This window comes from Salmo trutta, chromosome 33 (assembly GCF_901001165.1).
Source record: "Salmo trutta chromosome 33, fSalTru1.1, whole genome shotgun sequence".
Classification (NCBI taxonomy): Eukaryota; Metazoa; Chordata; class Actinopteri; order Salmoniformes; family Salmonidae; genus Salmo; species Salmo trutta.
In genome coordinates this window covers 42,058,766-42,069,376 of record NC_042989.1, presented here as the reverse complement: position 1 = coordinate 42,069,376, position 10,611 = coordinate 42,058,766, and the positions used below count along the sequence as shown (strand labels likewise).

The 10,611-nt window shown below is 43.8% G+C and overlaps 1 protein-coding gene across 1 annotated transcript in view; it reads left to right on the top strand.

Annotated features, from left to right (window-relative positions):
* The first annotated feature begins 10,014 nt into the window (after positions 1-10,014).
* The window catches only part of psen1 (presenilin 1), a 33,273-nt gene continuing 32,676 nt past the window's right edge, over positions 10,015-10,611 (top strand). The window contains exon 1 of the mRNA XM_029730998.1: positions 10,015-10,205. The gene's annotated coding sequence lies outside the window, so the exon portion shown is untranslated. The remainder of the gene's footprint in view (positions 10,206-10,611) is intronic.

Genomic DNA, 10,611 nt, shown 5'->3' with positions numbered 1-10,611 from the left:
TGACCTTATCACAGGGACTTTGAAGCACTAACTTACATCATCTGCATGCTGATCTCGGAATAAATTGACGATAGCAAAGATTCCATCTTTGACGAGGCCACATAAATGGAATAGGTACTAGCTAGCTTAATAGTTAATATTTGTGCGCTAGCTCTGCATATTCAGCTAGTGTGTGTGCGCGATTGACTGGATTAACCTCACGTCAGTTACGTTCATTGAGTGCCTTTCAGACAGTGGATACAACCCCTCTGTTACCTTGCCAGTGGATCAAACCATTGTGAGGCAAAGGGTGGGGGGGGTCGCAATCTTTTGAAACTTAAAAACGCGCTATTAAGTGTCTATAATCAGCACAATTGCATTCATTGCGTATTATTAATATTATTTAAATTACATAGTTATGTTTCAGTGATATATTGGGGGGGACAAATCATATTTTTCCCAGGATGGGGGGGTCGTGTCCCACCCGTCCCCCCCGGGATTTCCGCCCCTGCTAGAAAGGCCAAAACCTAGGAAGAAGAAACCTAGAGAGGAACCAGGCTATGAGGGGTGGCCAGTCCTCTTCTGGCTGTGCCGGGTGGAGATTATAACAGAACATGGCCAGTAGCCTATTCCAGCAGGCCATTGGGAAACACAAGCACTTCTTATCCTCGAAATCGCCTCGCTATTCATGTTGAATAAATTAGTCCGTTCATTTTAACTAAGAAAGCTGCTAAATCGTTTCGTTTACATCTTGTCTAGCCTACTGTAGACTATCTGAGATGAGATGTAGACCTATCAGGGGCTATAGGCTACCTACTTTTATCGAAGCAAACCATGGCAAAAATTGAATGACAATCATAAACCCTGATTTTTGTCTGTAGCATATGCCAATTAAAATTACAAGTCAATCTCGCAAATGGGCCATTAATACCGGCTGGTAGTCTTAACATCTGGCTCATAACAACAGCACAATTGCCAAGTGTTCGTCCAAGTGTTTCTTGCTCAGAGATTGAGATCCACTGCCAAACTTTCATCACTCAAACTCTTCTGTCAGATTTACTATAGTTATGCACATGTGCAAGGGGGATTTATTTACAATTATAAACCCGGTTCGAGCCTTGAATGCTGATTGGCAGAAAGCCGTGGTATATTTAAGAATTAAGGCCCTGGGGGAGGGGGGGGGGGGGGTGATATATGGCCAATATACCACAGCTAAGGTCTGTTCTTAATCTTGACGCAACGCCGAGTGCCTGGACACAGCCCTTAGCCGTGGTATATTGGCCATATATCCCATACCCTCAAGGTGCCTTATTGCTATTATAAACTGGTTACCAATGTAATTAGAGCAGTAAAAATAAATGTTTTGTCATACCCGTGGTATAGGGTCTGATATATTACGGCTGTCAACCAATCAGCATTCAGGGTTCGAACCACTCAGTTTATAACAGACCATATACCACAGGTATGACAAAACATACTGTTATAATTACATTGGTAACCAGTGTATAATAGCAATAAGGCACCCCAGGGGTTTGTGGAAGACGTCCCTATCCCATTGAAGTTAAAATTTGAAATGGTTAAGGTGAGGGTTAGGTAAGGGTTAAGGTAGGGGGTTAAAGGGATACTTTAAGATTTTGGCAATGAAGCCATTTTATCTACATCCCCAGAGTCAGATGAACTCCTGGATACCATTTTTATGGATACCATCCAGTATGAAGGAAGTTAGAGGTACTTTCACGAGCCAATGCTAACTAGCGTTAGCGCAATGACTGGAAGTATATGGTATCAGCTAATAGCGCAATGACTGGAAGTCTATAATATCTACTGTTATGCTAGCTGATACCATAGACTTCCAGTCATTGCGCTAACGCTAATTAGCAATTGCGCCAACTCTTGGTGTTTTGTATTTTATTAGGATACCCATTAGCTGTTTCAAAAGCAGCGGGCTACTCTTCCTGGGGTCCACACAAAACATGAAACATAATACAGAATTACATAATACAGAACATTAATAGACAAGAACATCTCAAGGACAATACTACATACATTTTTTTTTAAAGGTACACGTAGCCTACATATCAATACATACACAACCTATCAAGGAGAGGCGTTGTGCTTTGAGGGGTTTGGAACTCTGTTTTTTTAAACCAGGTTTGCTGTTAATTTGAGCAATATGAGATGGAACAGAGTTCCATGCAATAATGGCTCTATGTAATACTGTACACTTTCTTGAATTTGTTCTGGATTTGGGGACTGTGAAAAGACCCCTGGTGGCATGTCTGGTGGGGTAAGTGTGTGTGTCAGAGCTGTGTGTAAGTTGACTATGCAAACAATTTGGGATTTTTCAACACATTCATGTTTCTTATAAAAAGAAGAAGTGATTCAGTCAGTCTCTCCACAACTCTTAGCCAAGATAGACTGGCATGCATAGTATTTATATCAGCCCTCTGATTACAATGAAGAGCAAGGCGTGCAGCTTTGTTCTGGACCAGCTACAGGTTAACTAGGTCTTTGTTCGCAGCGCTGGAACACACGACTGGACAATAATCAAGATTAGACAAAACTAGAGCCTGCAGAACTTGCTTTGTGGAGAGTGGTGTCAAAACAGCAGAGCATCTCTTTATTACGGCCAGACCTCTCCCCATCTTTACAACCATTGAATCTATATGTTTTGACCTTGACAGTTTACAATCTAAGGTAACAACAAGTAATTTAGTCTCCTCATCTTGTTCAACAGCCTCACCATTCATTACCAGATTCAGCTGAGGTCTAGAACTTAGGGAATGATTTGTACCAAATACAATGCTCTTAGTTTTAGAGAAGATCAGGACCAGTTTATTACTGGCCACCCATTCCAAAACAGACTGCAACTCTTTGTTGAGGGTTTCAGTGACTTCATTAGCTGTGGTTGCTGATGCCTATATGGTTGAATCATCAGCATACACAAACACACACGCTTTGATTAATGCCAGTGGCAGGTCATTGGTAAAAATAGAAAAGAGTAGAGGGCCTAGAGAGCTGCCCTGCGGTACACCACACTTTACATGTTTGACATTAGAGAAGCTTCCATTAAATAAAACCCTTTGAGTTCTATTAGATACAGAGCTCTGAATCCACGATATGGCACAGGTTGAAAAGCCATAATACACACTTTTTATTCAACAACAGGTTATGGTCAATAATATCAAAGGCACTACTGAAATCTAACAGCACAGCTCCCACAATCTTCTTATTATCAATGTCTTTCAACCAATCATCAGTCATTTGTGTCAGTGCAGTACATGTTGAGTGCCCTTCTCTACAAGCATGCTGAAAGTCTGTTAATTTGTTTACAGAGAAATAGCATTATATTTGGTCAAACACAATTCTTTCCAGCAGCTTGCTAAGAGCTGGCAGCAAGCTGATAGGTCTGCTGTTAGAACCAGTAAAGGCCGCTTTACCACTCTTGGGTAGCGGAATGACTTTGGCTTCCCTCCAGGCCTGAGGACAAATACTTTCCTCTAGTCTCAGATTAAAGATATGACAGATAGGAGTGGCTATAGAGTCAGATACCATCCTCAGTAGCTTTCCATTTAAGTTGTCAATGCCAGGAGGTTTGCCATTATTGATCGTTAACAATTCCTCCACCTCTCCCACACAAACTTCACAAAATTCTAGCTTTTTTTCATTATTAGTTTGTCTGAGTATGATGGCTCATTGTTCGTTGTTGGCATTTCCTGCCTAAGTTTGCCCACTCTGCCAATGAAGTAATCATTAAAATAATTGCCAACATCAAATAGTTTCGTGATGAATAAGCCATCTGATTCGATGAAAGATGGAGTTGAATTTGAGCCCCACATTTTTAGCAAAGAAATAAAATGTTATATATACAGTTGAAGTCGGAAGGTATATAGATATTTTTTTGGGGGGGTCTTGCCTGTTTTGCATGTTATTTTGGCATTAATACATGTCACATATCAGTTTCCAAACAATGTAAAAAATATATATATATATCATTCAGTTAATAAAGTCGCATACAAACATGGTCTCTTTTTGTTTTGTTCAGTAAGGCAGCTCCAAAATGCAGGTGTTTCAGCTCAGTGCTCTCTGTGGTGGTGGGGCGAGTCAGCAGAAAATACGGAGCGTTGCACCATGATTGGCTCAGTGTTCTGTCACTCGTGGGGACAGTACGTCATCACCAAATTGAAGTGCTTAGTAAGGGTAGACATCCAAAATTTTTGCCCTTTGAGTGCTGCCATAGAGTTATATTACAAGTGCCCTTCCAAGAAGGCTCAAGGTCATTGGCCACAGATAAAATGACATTACATCTCATTATATCTACAGTAGCTTTGATTGGACTGATCACGTCAACATCATACTTTCAAAATCTTAGCTAGCTAAGTCAACAAGTCAACAATCTACTGGCAAATCCTTTTAAACTCTTGTCATATAAAGAGAAATTATAGATAAAACGCTCATTAGCCATTGGACATAAACATTACACAACAAGTTGGAAATCTCAAATTCAAGAATGAGTCATTTGGAAGTAATCAGTGGCTAACTGCAAGCATTGCAAAGCAACCAGTAACGTTAGCCTGCTATTCAATGGACTGGCTGTGTGTTTTTTTGTACAGCTTTGACAGTGCTACTGATAATAGTGGTAGCGCTTGGCTTGCACGTGATAATTCAGCACATTCTATAATATAATGGAGTTATTTTATGTGTCAAATTAAAAGATCAGAGGCAGTAGGGATGTTCTCTGTTTAGTGAGTCCTCCAGATCAGAGGCAGTAGGGATGACCAGGGATGTTCTCTGTTTAGTGAGTCCTCCAGATCAGAGGCAGTAGAGATGACCAGGGATGTTCTCTGTTTAGTGAGTCCTCCAGATCAGAGACAGTAGGGATGACCAGGGATGTTCTCTGTTTAGTGAGTCCTCCAGATCAGAGGTAGTAGAGATGACCAGGGATGTTCTCTGTTTAGTGAGTCCTCCAGATCAGAGGTAGTAGGGATGACCAGGGATGTTCTCTGTTTAGTGAGTCCTCCAGATCAGAGGCAGTAGAGATGACCAGGGATGTTCTCTGTTTAGTGAGTCCTCCAGATCAGAGGCAGTAGGGATGACCAGGGATGTTCTCTGTTTAGTGAGTCCTCCAGATCAGAGGCAGTAGGGATGTTCTCTGTTTAGTGAATCCTCCAGATCAGAGGCAGTAGGGATGACCAGGGATGTTCTCTGTTTAGTGAGTCCTCCAGATCAGAGGCAGTAGGGATGACCAGGGATGTTCTCTGTTTAGTGAGTCCTCCAGATCAGAGACATTAGGGATGTTCTCTGTTTAGTGAGTCCTCCAGATCAGAGGCAGTAGAGATGACCAGGGATGTTCTCTGTTTAGTGAGTCCTCCAGATCAGAGGCAGTAGAGATGACCAGGGATGTTCTCTGTTTAGTGAGTCCTCCAGATCAGAGACAGTAGGGATGACCAGGGATGTTCTCTGTTTAGTGAGTCCTCCAGATCAGAGGTAGTAGAGATGACCAGGGATGTTCTCTGTTTAGTGAGTCCTCCAGATCAGAGGTAGTAGGGATGACCAGGGATGTTCTCTGTTTAGTGAGTCCTCCAGATCAGAGGCAGTAGAGATGACCAGGGATGTTCTCTGTTTAGTGAGTCCTCCAGATCAGAGGCAGTAGGGATGACCAGGGATGTTCTCTGTTTAGTGAGTCCTCCAGATCAGAGGCAGTAGGGATATTCTCTGTTTAGTGAATCCTCCAGATCAGAGGCAGTAGGGATGACCAGGGATGTTCTCTGTTTAGTGAGTCCTCCAGATCAGAGGCAGTAGGGATGACCAGGGATGTTCTCTGTTTAGTGAGTCCTCCAGATCAGAGACATTAGGGATGTTCTCTGTTTAGTGAATCCTCCAGATCAGAGGCAGTAGGGATGACCAGGGATGTTCTCTGTTTAGTGAGTCCTCCAGATCAGAGGCAGTAGGGAAGACCAGGGATGTTCTCTGTTTAGTGAGTCCTCCAGATCAGAGGCAGTAGGGATGACCAGGGATGTTCTCTGTTTAGTGAGTCCTCCAGATCAGAGGCAGTAGGGATGACCAGGGATGTTCTCTGTTTAGTGAGTCCTCCAGATCAGAGGCAGTAGGGATGTTCTCTGTTTAGTGAGTCCTCCAGATCAGAGGCAGTAGGGATGACCAGGGATGTTCTCTGTTTAGTGAGTCCTCCAGATCAGAGGCAGTAGGGATGACCAGGGATGTTCTCTGTTTAGTGAGTCCTCCAGATCAGAGACATTAGGGATGTTCTCTGTTTAGTGAGTCCTCCAGATCAGAGGCAGTAGAGATGACCAGGGATGTTCTCTGTTTAGTGAGTCCTCCAGATCAGAGGCAGTAGAGATGACCAGGGATGTTCTCTGTTTAGTGAGTCCTCCAGATCAGAGACAGTAGGGATGACCAGGGATGTTCTCTGTTTAGTGAGTCCTCCAGATCAGAGGTAGTAGAGATGACCAGGGATGTTCTCTGTTTAGTGAGTCCTCCAGATCAGAGGTAGTAGGGATGACCAGGGATGTTCTCTGTTTAGTGAGTCCTCCAGATCAGAGGCAGTAGAGATGACCAGGGATGTTCTCTGTTTAGTGAGTCCTCCAGATCAGAGGCAGTAGGGATGACCAGGGATGTTCTCTGTTTAGTGAGTCCTCCAGATCAGAGGCAGTAGGGATGTTCTCTGTTTAGTGAATCCTCCAGATCAGAGGCAGTAGGGATGACCAGGGATGTTCTCTGTTTAGTGAGTCCTCCAGATCAGAGGCAGTAGGGATGACCAGGGATGTTCTCTGTTTAGTGAGTCCTCCAGATCAGAGACATTAGGGATGTTCTCTGTTTAGTGAATCCTCCAGATCAGAGGCAGTAGGGATGACCAGGGATGTTCTCTGTTTAGTGAGTCCTCCAGATCAGAGGCAGTAGGGAAGACCAGGGATGTTCTCTGTTTAGTGAGTCCTCCAGATCAGAGGCAGTAGGGATGACCAGGGATGTTCTCTGTTTAGTGAGTCCTCCAGATCAGAGGCAGTAGGGATGACCAGGGATGTTCTCTGTTTAGTGAGTCCTCCAGATCAGAGGCAGTAGGGATGACCAGGGATGTTCTCTGTTTAGTGAGTCCTCCAGATCAGAGGCAGTAGGGATGACCAGGGATGTTCTCTGTTTAGTGAGTCCTCCAGATCAGAGGCAGTAGAGATGACCAGGGATGTTCTCTGTTTAGTGAGTCCTCCAGATCAGAGGCAGCAGGGATGACCAGGGATGTTCTCTGTTTAGTGAGTCCTCCAGATCAGAGGCAGCAGGGAAGACCAGGGATGTTCTCTGTTTAGTGAGTCCTCCAGATCAGAGGCAGTAGGGATGACCAGGGATGTTCTCTGTTTAGTGAGTCCTCCAGATCAGAGGCAGTAGGGATGACCAGGGATGTTCTCTGTTTAGTGAGTCCTCCAGATCAGAGGCAGTAGGGATGACCAGGGATGTTCTCTGTTTAGTGAGTCCTCCAGATCAGAGGCAGCAGGGAAGACCAGGGATGTTCTCTGTTTAGTGAGTCCTCCAGATCAGAGGCAGTAGGGATGACCAGGGATGTTCTCTGTTTAGTGAGTCCTCCAGATCAGAGGCAGTAGAGATGACCAGGGATGTTCTCTGTTTAGTGAGTCCTCCAGATCAGAGGCAGTAGAGATGACCAGGGATGTTCTCTGTTTAGTGAGTCCTCCAGATCAGAGGCAGCAGGGAAGACCAGGGATGTTCTCTGTTTAGTGAGTCCTCCAGATCAGAGGCAGTAGGGATGACCAGGGATGTTCTCTGTTTAGTGAGTTCTCCAGATCAGAGGTAGTAGAGATGACCAGGGATGTTCTCTGTTTAGTGAGTCCTCCAGATCAGAGGCAGTAGAGATGACCAGGGATGTTCTCTGTTTAGTGAGTCCTCCAGATCAGAGGCAGTAGGGATGACCATGGATGTTCTCTGTTTAGTGAGTCCTCCAGATCAGAGGCAGTAGGGATGACCAGGGATGTTCTCTGTTTAGTGAATCCTCCAGATCAGAGGCAGTAGGGATGACCAGGGATGTTCTCTGTTTAGTGAGTCCTCCAGATCAGAGGCAGTAGGGATGACCAGGGATGTTCTCTGTTTAGTGAGTCCTCCAGATCAGAGGCAGTAGGGATGACCAGGGATGTTCTCTGTTTAGTGAGTCCTCCAGATCAGAGGCAGTAGGGATGACCAGGGATGTTCTCTGTTTAGTGAGTCCTCCAGATCAGAGGCAGTAGGGATGACCAGGGATGTTCTCTGTTTAGTGAATCCTCCAGATCAGAGGCAGTAGGGATGACCAGGGATGTTCTCTGTTTAGTGAGTCCTCCAGATCAGAGGCAGTAGGGATGACCAGGGATGTTCTCTGTTTAGTGAGTCCTCCAGATCAGAGGCAGTAGGGATGACCAGGGATGTTCTCTGTTTAGTGAGTCCTCCAGATCAGAGGCAGTAGGGATGACCAGGGATGTTCTCTGTTTAGTGAGTCCTCCAGATCAGAGGCAGTAGGGATGACCAGGGATGTTCTCTTGATAAGTACGTGAATTGGACCATTTTCCTGTCAAATTGTAACGAGTACTTTTGGGTGTCAAGGAAAATGTATGGAGTAAAAAATACATAATTTTATTTAGGTAATGTAGTGAACAAAAACACAAATAGTAAAGTAAAATACAGATACCCCCAAAAACAACTTAAGTAGTACTTTGAAGTATTTTTATTTAAGTGCTTTACACCACAGATATTCAGGTCCCCAATAGGTAAGACCTGTTTCCAGCACATTAAGGGAGACCCAGACACGGGAGGCAGATGGTTTGAGTCTTGATATTTATTAAACAATCCAAAAAGCAGTTGGCAATAGAATGGTCGTGGACAGGCAAAAGGTCAAAACCAGTTCAGTGTCCAGGAGGTACAGAGTGGCAGGCAGGCTCGAGGTCACAGCAGGCAGTATGGTCAGGCAGGCGGGTATGGAGTCCAGAAAACAGGCAAGGGTCAAAACCTGGGAGGACTAGCAAAAGAGAATAGAAGTAGGAGTATGGGGAAAGATGCTGGTTGACTTGAAAAACATACAAGATGAACTGGAACAGAGAAACAATGAACACAGGGATAAATACACCAGGGATAATACGTGACAGCTGGAGATAAATACACTGGGGCAGAGAGACAGGAAACACAGGGATAATACGTGACAGCTGGAGAGGGGTAGAGACAATCACAAGACAGGTGAAACAGATCAGGGTGTCACACAGACACTATCAAGCATTTCACATATATAATATATAGATACTGACTGTGAGCACTTGGTGGCCTATAGCAACACCCCAAAAGAAAAGGCTTTAGATGTGCCAAGTGAACCTACAACCACAACACTTCAATAACACCTGACATAAGATCTTCTCTAAGTATTACAGGGATATGGCTCTGAATATATACAGCAACACCTCCCCCATAAGCATTCCTGTCTCTTCTATAGATGTTATATCCTTGTATTGCTACTGCTGTATCAAATGAATTATCCAAGTGAGTCTCAGAAATGGCTAATATATGAATGTTATCTGATGTTAGCAAGTTATTGATTAAACCTTATTTCTAAGGTTACATATATTAATATGGGCTGTGTTCAGCCCTTTCCTGGGTAGCTTATCATAGATAGACATAATATGGAAAAGAGCAACCAAAGCAAGAGAACAAATATATACGTTCAGCAGTCCATTAATCAGTTTGTGTGTGTGTGTGTGTGTGTGTGTGTGTGTGTGTGTGTGTGTGTGCTGAAGCTACGAACCCACAGACTTGGCTCTCTCATCCCATCCAGGCTTCTGCCAGGGAGGGAGGATGGACAATGAGCCTGTCGTAGCGGATGTAAGCAATGTCCCCACGCACTCTGGCAGCTTTCATGGCTGGGATCAGTTATTTTCCTCTAGTTAGAAACTTCCTTAAAACTACACACAGAGACATAACAAATGTATCCAGGAGTCTGACTCTTGGGGAAGTAGACAAAAAAATATATATTTAATTGCCAAAATCCCGAAGTTTTCCTTTATTACGGTTCGGGTTTTTGGGTATGAACTTCCCAAACATCCCAGATAGCAGTGACCGTAGGGGGAAGTACAGCAGCCTAATGGCGTCTTCAACATAGAAAGGAACAACAAGAAAGATCATTACCGGGTTTCAACGCATCATTTCAACACATTCAACCCTTTTTTTCCTTTGAAATTAAATCATTGAAGCAAGTAAGTACCGCCTTGTGATAGTAGGTAAGAAACAGCAGCTAAAAAAAAAATGTGCTCGTCGGGAAACTCGACCTTTCTCTAAACAAAGCAGATCGGATGTTAAATCAAGCTAAGCTAAAATAGCGATGAATCGGGAAGATAAAGTGATTTATCTAGCTAACAGTAACATTAGCTACTGACCACACGTTTTGTAATGGAAAGGAAATTCTTCAATTCAATGCTGATTATTTTATTTTATTAGTATTTTGTGTCCCATATCTAGCTTTTGGGGCTAATAGAGCTAGTGTATGTTGTACCATGCTAGTTACTAGCTAATTGGCTAACGCCTAGTACAGGCTGGTTAACTAGACAGGAGGGGGGGACTTGTTGGCGTATTTCTGCCTTTTCTCAGTTCTGAATGTCCATT